We start from the raw sequence: 14,654 nt of genomic DNA, 5'->3' as shown, positions 1-14,654 counted from the left end.
GTTTTGGAAAATTGTCATTTTGCCAAAATGTGAGCAAGTCCAAATTTAATTAACCCTGCTTTGTAGTATCTTGTTTTCCTTATATGTATAAAGTGGAAAATTATCTATGAATCTGACTGCATAGATATTTGGTATTCAGCAAAGCATCATGTAAATGTAGTAAAACTAAACACAATTGTGTTAGCATAAAACTGGCCATGCCATGGGGGTCAAATGGTTAATACAGACTTGTAGGAAAAAGACTTCTAAAAATTTTATCCGTTAAATATATTTTGTGTACATAATGATTAGCTTTTTCCTTCAACTTATCGCTTTCATGGTGTAAAGAAAACATGCCGACTTACTTAGTAGATCTGGGTTTGATTCCCAGTGAAAGTCAAGTCACAAGGAAAAATGCTTATTGTTGGAAGGATTTATTAGTTATTCAAAACGTAAGATTTTTTTTCTTTGCTCGTTCAGTTACAAATAACAGCAAATGATCTGAAAGTATTTGTTTATAACGTAGAAGTTAGTGTCATGAATAGTAAATTGGAATAATGCACTTAATAGAAACTATACATATTGTATATAAGACTAAAATACGCAGAAATGAAATACCAGTAGCATTATTAATACATTTTTATACCCCCACAAACGAAGTTTGTCGGTCCATCTGCCTGTCTTGTCTGTCGGTCCGTATTAAGTGTCCGCTCTCTAATTCAAGTTGTTTTTACCCGATCTTCACCAAACTTGGTCAGATGTTGTATCTATATGATGTCTAGGTCAAGTTCGAATATGGGTAATGCCGGGTCAAAATCTAGGCCAAGGGTCACTTAGTGCGTTTTGAACTTTGAGCATGGTGTCCGCTCTCTAATTATGCACCCCTTCGAAGAAGAGGGGGTATATTGTTTTCCACATGTCGGTCGGTCGGTCCGTCCATCAGATGGTTGCCGGATGATAACTTGAGAACGCTTAGGCCTAGGATCATGAAACTTCATTGGTACATTGATCATGACTGGCAGATGACCCATCTTGATTTTCAGGTTACTAGGTCAAGGTCACAGTTATTCCAAATAATAAAATGGTTTCAAGATGGTAACTCAAGAATGCTTAGGCCTAGGATCATGAAACTAAGGATCATGAAACTTCATAGGAACATTGATCATGACTGGCAGATGACCCCTATTGATTTTCAGGTCACTAGGTCAAAGGTCACAGTGACAAAAACGTATTCACACAATGGCTGCCACTACAACTGACAGCCCATATGGGGGGCATGCATGTTTTACAAACAGCCATTGTATATACTACTACCCCATGCTCGTATATAAGTAATGCCGTATCAAGCCAGTACTATACTAGCGAGTCATGTATCGGATATATCCTACTACCCATGCTCGTATATAAGTAATGCCGAATCAATCCAGTACTATACTAGCGAGTTATATAGCGGGTATATCCTCCTACCCCATGCTCGTATATAAGTAATGCCGTATCAAGCCAGTACTATACTAGCAAGTCATATACCGGATATATCCTACTACCCCATGCTCGTACATTAGTAATGCCGTATCAAGCCGGTACTATACTAGCGAGTCATAGCGGGTATATACTACTACCCCATGCTTATATATAAGTAATGCCGTACCAAGCCAGTACTATACTAGCGAGTCATATACCGGGTATACCCTACTACCCCATGTTCGTATATAAGTAATGCCGTATCAAGCCAGTACTATACTAGCGAGTAATATAGCGGGTATATCCTCCTACCCCATGCTCGTATATAAGTAATGCCGTATCAAGCCAGTACTATACTAGCGAGTCATATACCGGATATATCCTACTACCCCATGCTCGTACATTAGTAATGCCGTATCAAGCCGGTACTATACTAGCGAGTCATAGCGGGTATATACTACTACCCCATGCTTATATATAAGTAATGCCGTACCAAGCCAGTACTATACTAGCGAGTCATATACCGGGTATACCCTACTACCCCATGTTCGTATATAAGTAATGCCGTATCAAGCCAGTACTATACTAGCGAGTAATATAGCGGGTATATCCTACTACCCCATGCTGGTATATAAGTAATGCCGTATCAAGCCAGTACTATACTAGCGAGTCATATACCGGGTATATCCTACTACCCCATGCCTTTATATAAGTAATGCCGTATCAAGCCGGTACTAAACTAGCGAGTTATATAGCGGGTATATCCAACTACCCCATGCTCGTATATAAGTAATGTCGTTTCAAGCCAGTACTATACTAGCGAGTTATATACCGGGTATAACCTACTACCCCATGCTGGTATAAAAGTAATGCCGTATCAAGCCGGTACTATACTAGCGAGTTATATAACGGGTATATCCTACTACCCCATACTCGTATATAAGTAATGCCGTATCAAGCCAGTACTTTACTAGCGAGTCATATACCGGATATATCCTACTACCCCATGCTCGTATACCCGGTATAAGTAATGCCGTATCAAGCCAGTACTATACTAGCGAGTCATAGCGGGTATATACTACTACCCCATGCTCGTATATAAGTAATGCCGTTTCAAGCCAGTACTATACTAGAGAGTCATATACCGGGTATACCCTACTACCCCATGCTCGTATATAAGTAATGCCGTATCAAGCCAGTACTATACTAACTAGTCATATACCGGGTATATCCTACTACCCCATGCTCGTATAAAAGTAATGCCGTATCAAGCCAGTACTATACTAGCAAGCCATAGCGGGTATATACTACTACCCCATGCTCGTATGTAAGTAATGCCGTACCAACCCAGGACTATACTAGCGAGTCATATACCGGGTATATCCTAATACCCCATGCCTTTATATAAGTAATGCCGTATCAAGCCAGTACCATACTAGCGAGTTGTATACCGGGTATATTCTACAACCCCATGCTGGTATATAAGTAATGCCGTATCAAACCGGTACTATACTAGCGAGTTATATAGCGGGTATATCCTACTACCCCATGCTCATTATAAGTAATGCCGTATCAAGCCAGTACTATATTAGCGAGTTATATAGCGGGTATATTCTACTACCCCATGCTCGAATATAAGTAATGACGTATCAAACCGGTACTATAATAGAGAGTCATAGCGGGTATATACTACTACCCCATGCTCGTATATAAGTAATGCCGTATCCAGCCGGTACTATACTAGCAAGCTATATACCGGATTTATCCTACTACCCAATGCTGGTATATAAGTAATGCCGTATCAAGCCGGTACTATGCTAACGAGTCATTTACCGGGTATATCCTACTACCCCCATGCTCGTATATCCGTAATGCCGTACCAAGCCAGTACTATACTAGCGAGTTATATAGCGGGTATATCCTACTACCCCATGCTCGGATATAAGTAATGCCGTATCAAGCCAGTACTATACTAGCGAGCTATATACCGGATATATCCTACTACCCAATGCTCGTATATAAGTAATGCCGTATCAAGCCAGTACTATACTAGCGAGTTATATAGCGGTATATACTACTACCCCATGCTGTTATAAGTAATACCGTATTAGTTACACTGTTTGTAACTGATGGTGTATGAGAGCGAAGCTCGAGAAGGGAACTGAGGGTGTATATCCTATACACAATCAGTTACTAACTGTGTATCCATTATATCTCAACCGATTACTCGGGGTGTATGGAAATTTCTCAGGGTGTATGGAAAATACACAATGGGCACATGGCCTCTCAAAGCAAATCGAATCAGGTCATTTTTGTAGGAGGCGAGTTATACCTTACTACCCTATGCTCGTATAAGTAATGCCGTATCACATCAGTTGTATTTTTGACGTCATTTAGTTATATACAGGATAGTCATATAGCGGGTATTTCCTATAACACCCAAGTACGTACTGTTTATGCTATATCAAACCTGTTATATTCCTAATTTCACAAAGCGGGTTTAACCGACTATCCCAGGCTCAAGTTTGCCAAGCGGTATCTACCCAGTAATATTCTATATGTCATTATGCGGGGATACCTGACTATCGTATGTTCGTATTTAAGTGATGCTGTAGCACATTAGTTCAACACTCACAAGTCATACCAAGGGTATATAGGGTTAGGGCAACTAAACCTAATCATATTGTTCACTGCTCGCCTGCATGGTCTGTTCTTCTAAAAGCCATGTAAGAAACACAATCATTCTGCTGTGTGCATATTTTGATCAAATTAATGAATGCTAGTTCGGTTGTTCGGCGTAGCTGTCTTACCAAGCTTTTCACATTAAATACCCTTTATCAACAAACAATTAAATGATGGGGAAATTTCACGCCTGTAGACCCGAATGAATGAATCAGAATATTTTAATTATTGATTTCAGAGAAATCACCCACAGCATTGGCCAAATCACTGCGGAACTCCGGACTTCTTCATGCACGTTTTTGACCTAACAACAATCACTGCGAAATAGCGCAGACCGTGTTTGACTTACGCTGGCCGCATACGCATTAAGACCTATTTTCGCAAGACGCGACTATAAGTGTGATTTGGTTGTGTTGAAAGAACACTGTGCATGTATGAACTATTTACATCTAATTGCGATGGCGATATAATAAATTCATAATAAGCCTTGTGAGGCCACATATGATCACATGTAGTATATTTTTATCTAAGGACAAAATTGTTCGGTTTGAATATACCTGCACTTTATAAGAAACACATCATGCGGTGGATATGCGACAATTAAACCTTTATTTTCTATTTAAATATTTATAAACGTGAATATACGACTTGCTTTAACGATACAAGCGTTAATTCGTTACTGATAGAATCATGCGGCAGCAATGAATAGGACACTCCTCGTGTAAGTAATCATCATAGTCTAGGGACCCTTCAGATTTTGCATCGTAAAAAGTGTGACCCAGTAATATTGCTTAAAATGGTTGAGCTAACTTAATTTTCATCTTTTCTCGTGCTCTTTAATTACCCACATATTTAGGTCTGGTTGATAGTACTTTTACTTCCCACAGAGCAATTCGGTTCAAATTACTAATAACAACAATACACATTTTTAGCTTTATTTCAAATGTCAACATATTTATTTAACGCAGACGTGTACATAATTTTAACACAGAACAAGGGCTGTTTGTAAAACATGCATGCTCCCCCCTATGGGCTGTCAGTTGTAGTGGCAGCCATTGTGAATACGTTTTTGTCACTGTGAACTTGACTTTTGACCTAGTGACCTGAAAATCAATAGGGGTCATCTGCCAGTCATGATCAATGTACTTGAGGAGTTTCATGATCATAGACCTAAGTATTCTTGAGCTATCAACAGGAAACCATTAAACTGTTTTGAGTCACTATGACCTTAATCTTTGACCTAGTGACCTGAAAATCAATAGGGGTCTTCTGCTTGTCATTATCAATGTACCTATGAAGGGGGTCATCTGCCAGTCATTATCAATGAACCTCTGATTTTTTTATTTTATGATCCTAGGCGTAAGCATTTATGAGTTATCATCCGGAAACCATTTTTCTATTTCGAGTCACTGTGACCTTGACCTTTGACTTAGTGACCTGAAAATCAATAGAGGTCATCTGCGAGTCATCATCAATGTACCTATGAAGTTTGATGATCCTAGGCGTAAGTGTTCTTGAGTTATCATCCGGAAACCATTTTACTATTTCGAGATCAATAAACCTATGAAGTTTCATGATCCTAGGCCAAAGCGTTCTTGAGTTATCATCAGGAAACCATCTGGTGGACCAACCAACTGACATGTGCAAAACAATATACCACTCTTCTTCCAAGGGGGACATAAATATAATATTAATTTTTAGTAATCTAAATTAAATAAAAATTGCTAGATTGTATTTTCCGAGAAATTATCGGAAAACATCGTTAAAGTTAAAGGGTATCTGCCAGCTTATGCCATTATAACACAAATGTTAAATGACAAAAGCTGTTGCCCGGTTCACGGCACGCGGAGCCTACCCTATTGTGAACCAAAATCTTTTTGTGTATTTCATCCTAGTAGTTACCTTGACATAGAACAGACACATTGGTTACTTTTATGAAACAATTCTAATAAAACTTGGTATACAAATTGCAACATTGTTGCCCATTTGTCCGTCAGTCCATGTCCGAATAGTAGCTAAAATTGCGAAAAATCAGTAAGATTTCATGAAACTTAATATTCACATAATTTTTAAATACACAAAATAATACATTGACCATTTTAATTTTGTGATAAAACTTGGTTTACAAATGAACTCAGAAAAGCAATGTGATATTTATTTTGTCCCTACCGTTTTCACATGAAGGGATTTACGGTTGACCCACTGTCCATCGGTCTGTCAGTCAAAAAAACCTGGATCTGGTTACAATGTTTTCCTAAGATTTCACCAGGTTACCTACTTTTTGGACACACTCAACCCAGGCTTACTCAACCAAGATGAGCATGTCGATCAGGTTTCATCAACATTGAGTCGAAAAAAGCCTGGTTTCTTCCATCACCTGATGATCCTCTAACACAGCAAGTCAATCCTCGAATGTCCGAAATATGTTCTGGTTCTTATAGTGGCAGACAAAAACAAGACCTTTGATTTTAAGTAAATTTGTTATGTTCATATATACATTAATTATTCCAACTATTTTTTTAGCTCGTATATGTTGTTATACAATTGTATTAAACATGGCCATTTAAGTCTTTCATAAGATTCTAACTAAACAAATGAGTTTTAATTTCTTTTAAAACTCTTGATGCAAGCAAACGATGAACGGCAGTATTGGGGGAAAAAAACTGGCAGACAATATGTATTTGACCATCAAAACTAGAGAAGACTGAGATAAAGATATGCAGAAAATGAAGTAACATCAGTTCATACACAGTGCTAAACTCACATCATAGAGATGTTTAAGTTCATGGATTTCAAGACTATTAAAGCTCAGGACTTTGGTACAGTCTCCCCATCTACAGCATTTCTCTTGATCCACATGAGAGATGATATGTGCATCTTGCTGTCCTATGGAGTGGAAGTCTTCCTTGCAGGATATCCATTTGCACGAATACTCCTATAACAAGCAACTTTGTAAACTGCAGATTGGAAGCCAAAGTCAATTAACTTACAGTGTCCACATTTTTAACTTTAGTTATAATCATTGACTAAGTTTTTCACAAATGTTATTTTTGATTGAAAATGTTAATGAAAAGGCAAAAAAAAGAGATTTACTGTGAAATAAGTCATCGGAGATAAGCCTACTAATAGCTCTTGGTGTGTATTGTGGATTTCACCATGATTTGTTTAACTCTATTTTTGTTTTATTTATCTATATATTGATATTTTCTATGAGTTCTTTACGCAGATACACATCTAATCAGAGCCTCTGTTAATGTAATAAAAGTATGTTACTGTGCTGTTCTTCTGTTAATAACTAATCTAAAAAGAAAGAAAAAAAGTAAATTTGCACTATTGTATGAACATGGCATACACTTATTTTTCCATGTTGAAATCTTATTAAATTCATGATATGAAGCCCTAAAATGTTTGTAACAAACAGATGGATGGACTGACAGACTGACCGATGGAAAACGCCAACACTATATCTCTCTGGCTTTGGAAAGGATAATGATTCAACAGAAAGTAGAAATCATCAATAAAAACTTGATGCATCTAAGTTAACTTAGCAATTAGTGAGTTCAATATGTCCTTTAACTGAACAAAAAACAGATGTTTCAAAAACTTAACATGATTTGTCATTTGTTGCAAATATTAAGAAGCACTTACAGGTCCTGGGTTTCAATCACCAACATATGATAAAATAGTTCTCAGTAACAAAAGGCACAAAAATGCAAGAAAAAAATCACTTTAATGTTAAAATAAATATATATAGTTATTCAATAAACGATGTATATTTTGTCATAAAGTACCGGTCCTGGATTTTTCTCAACATCATTTAAGAGCATCAACATCCGCTGGGACAGGTTAACATGTTGTTGAATACACAGCTGCACCATGATGTAATGAGGACCACCTTGTCCACACATAAGACCCAGAATCATCAGCCCAAACATCTTGATCCACATGGTGGGTGGGAAATGTTTGTATGTTCCTAAAGAACAAAACATGTTAATGATTTATCATTTCAAGTATAAAAGGCAAGCCTTAAATTTCTGAAGGTTTATATCACCCTGGCTGTGCAGATCTTGGTAATATACCCATTTAAAAAACATTCCTTAAAGCCACACACCTTGAAATGAAATATCTGGCATAGTAAATTTGGATATAAATAAGAAACATATTTTATCTTTGCCAATTAGAATATATCTGGTGGTTGCAAGGTAGAAATCCATCTTTCTTGTGCTTTAAAACTTAAAAATAATTGTGTTTCTCGAATTGAACATGTACGTATACAAATCAAACATTCAGTTTTAAAATATAAAAAAATAAATTACTTGCTAACTAGGCTATAGATTTAATGACAATTTTGCACACTTTCAAATTGCATCTATATGTACTGAGTAACATGTATTTCATTTCAAGGTGTGTGACTTTAATGTAATAAACAAGAGTGCTAAACTGTCACAAGATACACCCGTTTGAAGGTTTTGGACACAATGCTAAACGCTGGAAATGCACTAAGTGACCTAGTTTTCGACCCGGCATGACCTATATCTGAACTTGACTTAGATATCATTAAGACACAACTTCTGCCCAAATTTGGTGAAGATCGGATGAAAACTCTTTCAATTAAAGAGCTTACACCATGCTTAATCCTTGAAATGCACCCTGTAAACTAGTTTTTGACCCAGCATGACCCATATTCGAACTTGAACTAGATATTGTCTAGATACAACTTCTGACCACATTTGTTGAAGATCAGATGAAAACTACTTCAATAAGAGAGTGGACACCGTGCTAAATGCTTGAAATGCACTAAGTAACCTCGTGACCTAGTTTTTGACCTGGCGTGACCCATATTTGAACTTGACCTAGATAACATTTTGACACAATTTCTGACCAAATTTGGTGAAGATCGGATGATAACTACTTCAATTTGAGAGCGGACACCATGCTTAATCCTTGAAATGTACTAAGTGAACCCCTGACCTTGTTTTTGACCCGGCATGACCCATAATTGAACTTGACTTAGATATTGTCTAGATAAAACTTCTGACCAAAGTTTGTGAAGATTGGATGAAAACTACTTCAATTAGAGAGCAGACACCATGTGAAATGCATGAAATGCTCTAAGTGACCTCGCGGCCTAGTTTTTGACCCGGCATAACCCATATTTGAACTTGACCTATATATCATTTACACACAACTTATGACCAAATTTGGTAAAGATCAGATGAAAACTACTCCAATTAGAGAGCCACCAATGCTAAATCCTTCAAATGCACTAAGTGACCCTGTGACCTAGTTTTTGACCTGGCATGACCCATATTCAAACTTGACCTAGATATTGTCTAGATACAACTTCTGACCAAGTTTGGTGAAGATCGGATGAAAACTATTTGAATTAGAGAGAGGACACTGTTATGGACGCCGCCGCCCGCCAAGGGTGAAACTATAATACGTCCTGTTTTTTCAAAACCGGCGTATAAAAATAAGTAATATCCCTCACAGGGTTCAGGTCACACAATTAACTTATAGACAATAGGCAATACTTAATTCATTCGCTTCAAACGGTTTCTCTTGACAGATAACAAATGTTCAATCAAATTTTTATTCAAGATCTTGTCACTTCATTTGGTTACAAATTTGAAATATACTAAAATTTGCCTTCATAATGGAAAATTTTATTTTCCAAGCATGCCTTCCACTTCCTTGAACTGACTTCGTTGAGTTCATGATTAGCAGATGCAATCTGTAAGATTTACTTATAAATAACTCTAAAATAAGTGATTGTTACCCAAAAAATAAAAAAATATAAATTCTTTTGTCTAATTACACACTTTCACATACATAAATGTGACACACGCATAAAGGCCCATAACCATCCAATCAAAATATTCAGAAATAGAGGTGCTCATTATACTAACAGTAATGACTAAGTTTGTATACATGTATGTTTTTTCAACTATGTTTTGCAAAATATTCTCATGCAAACCAGGGTTTCCAATTTAATAAGCCACATGTACATTGCATGTAACAGGGGTAAGACAATGCTAACAAGAAATGTGGTTGTCAGAAACACAATGCCCCCTAATGCGCCACTTTGATTATTTTTTTTACCTTTGACCTTTAAGGATGACCTTGATCTTTCACCACTCAAAATGTGCAGCTCCATGAGATACACATGCATGCCAAATATCAAGTTGCTACGTTCAATATTGCAAAAGTTATGAAGGTTAAAGTTTTGGTTAAAGTTTTTGAATTATTTTTTTTGACCTTTGACCTTGAAGGATGACCTTGACTTTGACCTTTCACCACTCAAAATGTGCAGCTCCATGAGATACACATGCATGCCAAAAATCAAGTTGCTATGTTCAATATTGCAAAAGTTATGATGAAGGTTAAAGTTTTGGTTAAAGTTTTGGGACACACACACACACACATGGACACATACAATGACAGACAGGCCAAAAACAATATACCCCCGATCTTTCGATCCGGGGGCATAAAAATAATCCTGGTTGCGTTTTTCAAGCAATCTAGCTAAAACAAACAGGTTTAATAAAATAGAAAGATTAACTAAAATGAACATACCAGTTATATAGGGCTATAACTATCATATTGAGTATGTCAACACAAAATCGTGTCATTAGTTGCTAAAAGATACAGAAAGCATTATATGGGAAAGTGCATGTGTTGACCTCCTTTTTTTGTTACTTTATTTGTACATAAAATGCTTGTCAAGCATACACAAGTTAGTGATTTAAAGTCATACCATTGGTGAGCCTATCAGCTTAATTTTACTCTCTTTTCCAGTCTCTGGTTGCTTGATGTGGCGACTGCAGAAGTGGCTCAGCAAAGCATCTTCGTTGGAGCAAACAACCCTGCATTCTGGACACCGATTGTGCGCCTCCTTTAAATATAAAACTTTGTGAAACATAAAAATATATTTAACATTTATTTTTCATCATTTTAACTAATAAATACCTTCTAAACAAGAACTTTGACATTAACTTAGATAAGAAAACATATATATTATTTTCAATTAAATTGTTAAACAAGAGCTGTCTCCATAGGATGACGAATGCCCCCAATAAATGCTTTGATAGAAATTATGAGCATTTTTCGAACCCTAAACGCGGACCCTAAGGTCAAGGTCATGGGGTAAAAATTTGTGAGCGTATGGAAAGGCCTTGGCCATGTACACATGCATATCAAATATGAATGTTACATCTGAAGCGACAAAAGAAGTTATGAGCATTTTTCGAAACCTAAACACAAAGTGTGACGGACGGACAGACAGACATCAGATAAACAGACGGAAGGACAGTGCGATCACTATATGCCCTCCTTCGGCGGCATAAAAAACGTTAATTTAGAAATGCAAAATAAGTCCCAAACTAGAGAGCGGACACCATACTTAATCCTTGAAATGCACTAAGTGACCCTGTGACCTTGTTTTTGACCCGGCATGACCCATATTTGAACATGACCTAGATGTTGTCTTGATACAACTTCTGACCAAGTTTGGTAAAGATCAGATGAAAACTACTTCAATTAGAGAGCAGACACCATGCTTAAACCTTAAAATGCACTAAGTGACCCCATGGTCTAGTTTTTGACCCGGCATGGCCCATATTCGAGCTTGACCTAGATATTGCCTAGATACAACTTCTGACCAAGTTTGGTAAAGATCAGATGAAAACTATTTGAATTAGAGAGCGGACAAGAAAAGTGTGACAGACAGGCAGTGCGAAAACTATATACCCACTTTTCTTCGAAAGGGGGCATAAAAAATGTGGAGTAAAATATATACAAATGTGTTCTTTTTCTTTGCAGACTGACTTACCTATCAAAATAGTTACATAAACAAATATGTATAATTATATTGTTAATATTATGCGCATAAATGAAACATTTGCTATTTCATGTAAAATTAATTGTAGACAGCAAATAATGAAACAAGAAACCGTTTGAGACGGGTGATGCTCCACAAAGGTTTTTTTGTCACAATATTGCACTATATATTCAGATAAAAGGAAACGTCTTGAGGGGCATAACTTTGGACAAAATAATACAATGGATGGTTTAGTAACTTAAAAATTTCAAAGGGCCATAACTCTGTAAATAAATCATCTAACCAGAACCCACTAATAACATGCGCATCTCCTCAAGGTAGTTAAGCTCCCCATAAAGCTTCATTGTATTCCAGTCAGTAGTTGGGGAGAAATAGCCCGGACAAAAATTGCACTATATGTACAGTTTATAGAAAATTTCAAAGGGCCATAACTCTGTGAAAAATCATCCGACCATAACCGGCTTATAATATGCACATCTCCTGTTGGTAGTGAAGCTTCCCATAAAATTTCATTGAATTCATGTAATAAGTTGCTGAGAAATAGCTCGGACAAGAATTGCACTATATGTACAATGGAAAATTTCAAATGGCCATAACTTTGTGGAAAATCATCCGACGAGAACCGGCTGATAATATGCACATCTCCTGTTGGTAGTGAAGCTTCCCATAAAGTTTCATTGAATTCCCGTAATAAGTTGCTGAGAAATTGCTCGGACAAGAATTGCTCTATATGTACAATGGAAAATTTCAAAGGGCCATAACTCTGTGAAAAATCATTCGACCAGAACCCGCTGATAATATGCACATCTCCTCTTGGTAGTGATGCTTCCCATAAAGTTTCATTGAATTCCAGTCATTAGTTGCTGAGAAATAGCCCGGACAAGAATTGCACTATATGTACAGTAAATGGAAAATTTCAAAGGGCCATAACTATGTGAAAAATTATCCGACCAGAACCCGCTGATAATATGCACATCTCCTCTTGGTAGTAAATCTTCCCATAAAGTTTCATTGAATTCCGGTCATTAATTGCTGAGAAATAGCCCTGACAAGAATTGCACTATATGTACAGTTAATAGAAAATTTAAAAGGGCCATAACTCTGTGACAAATCATCCGACCAGAACCCGCTGATAATATGCACATTTCCTCTTAATAGTGAAGCTTCCCATTAAGTTTCATTGAATTCCGGCCTTTAGTTGCTGAGAAATAGCCCGGACAAAAAAAATTCACGGACGGACAGACGGACTGACGAAGCGGCGACTATATGCTCCCCCCCAAATTTTTTGGGGGAGCATAAAATGTCAAATTAACATGGATAATAGAAAATATTGTGAAAAGCTTTATTTATCAATTAGAAACTAGATAACACTTCTAAAATGATTGCAAGTTTCCATGACTCATTGAGGAATAAACCATGTAAAATGTTAGTTTTGCAAATTTATATAGTTATGGGAAACAACTACATTAAATTTAAATATCAAAGCTTTTTTTTATAATTGTATATGTACCGGTAAAACACCGCTTCATTCGTAAGAATGTCATTTGAGCCTAGATGAAGATACAGCTGTTGAACAACCATCTTCCGCAAGTCTCTCAACAATGCATGGCGAAAACGATCACAAGAAAATTTGGCACCTTTGAAAACAGAGTTGGCGAAAGTCTGTGTAAATAAATCACAAATATACATGAATGAATACACAAGGAAAATTCATGCTTTGCCGCAAGATTAAAATGAAAAGTTTGCAATTACAATTCCCTACAATCTGTAAAATATTCCACACGCTTAAATAAAATATATAACCATGCAAATTAGTTAGAAAACGCAATGATGCCAATCATTGCACATCAGCATAATAAGTTTAACTTTATATTGATGACAAATACTGTAATCATACGAAGCTTTGGACTTGACATTTGAACTGTTTAAGTATAAAGAAATGAAATAATTACATCATTTATAGAAACTATGAGTATCACGTTTAAATGGTGGCATTTCGTGTTTTCTCAAAAATGTTTACAAAAACCGTAAACATTTAAACGACTGTTGATATCAACATAATCCATTTTAGTTCATTACGTTACAATGTTGCAAAACTTATTAAAAGCTGTTAAAAAAAGACTGGTATACATTTGTATCATGTGTGCCAGATGGCCCTTATTCACAACAGCGTAAACATAACAAAACACCATGTACAACCTTTACGTCTTGAATATTTGACACACGTCGGCACAAAGTGCTCGGGAAAATTTTCCAGCTATTTGTTGAATGATCATTCCCCGAATTGTCTTGAACATTTGACGCGCGTCAGCACAACGTGCATGAGGAATTTTTTTTCGACATTTATTCATCCGTATTCATTTTTAATTTAATAAACAGATACTCGTTTTTATGTACATCTTGTTAGGTAGAAAACAATAAAAAATTTACACAGGTGTAGTCTTATTGAAGAAATGTGGGATCAATATTTAATTGTCTTTGTTATAAAATACTACGGCATCATCGGCATGTAAGTAGAAAATGTGTACCCAATGACTCAACAACGGCAAGAACAGTTGGTTTTAATATGACGTCATTGCCCAAATGGGTTATGATCTGAATATAACTTCTGGAAATAATCATTACTTTCAGTTTGGAAATGCGATGTCAATGACGCTTTTATAACTGACATATGGATACTGTTTAAACGGTA

General features: G+C 36.5%; 1 long non-coding RNA gene across 1 annotated transcript; it reads right to left on the bottom strand.

The window, feature by feature from the left end:
- Positions 1–6,583: 6,583 nt before the first annotated feature.
- On the bottom strand, positions 6,584–7,995 carry LOC127879145 (uncharacterized). The gene is made up of 2 exons (XR_008048936.1): positions 7,914–7,995; positions 6,584–7,057 (listed from the first exon to the last, which is right to left on the bottom strand). It is a non-coding gene; the product is annotated as an uncharacterized LOC127879145 (long non-coding RNA).
- Between the last annotated feature and the right edge of the window lie 6,659 nt (positions 7,996–14,654).

The sequence above is a fragment of the Dreissena polymorpha genome, chromosome 4 (assembly GCF_020536995.1).
Source record: "Dreissena polymorpha isolate Duluth1 chromosome 4, UMN_Dpol_1.0, whole genome shotgun sequence".
NCBI classification, from domain to species: domain Eukaryota; kingdom Metazoa; phylum Mollusca; class Bivalvia; order Myida; family Dreissenidae; genus Dreissena; species Dreissena polymorpha.
The sequence above is the reverse complement of the archived record's forward strand: the minus strand, read 5'-3'. Positions and strand labels throughout refer to the sequence as shown.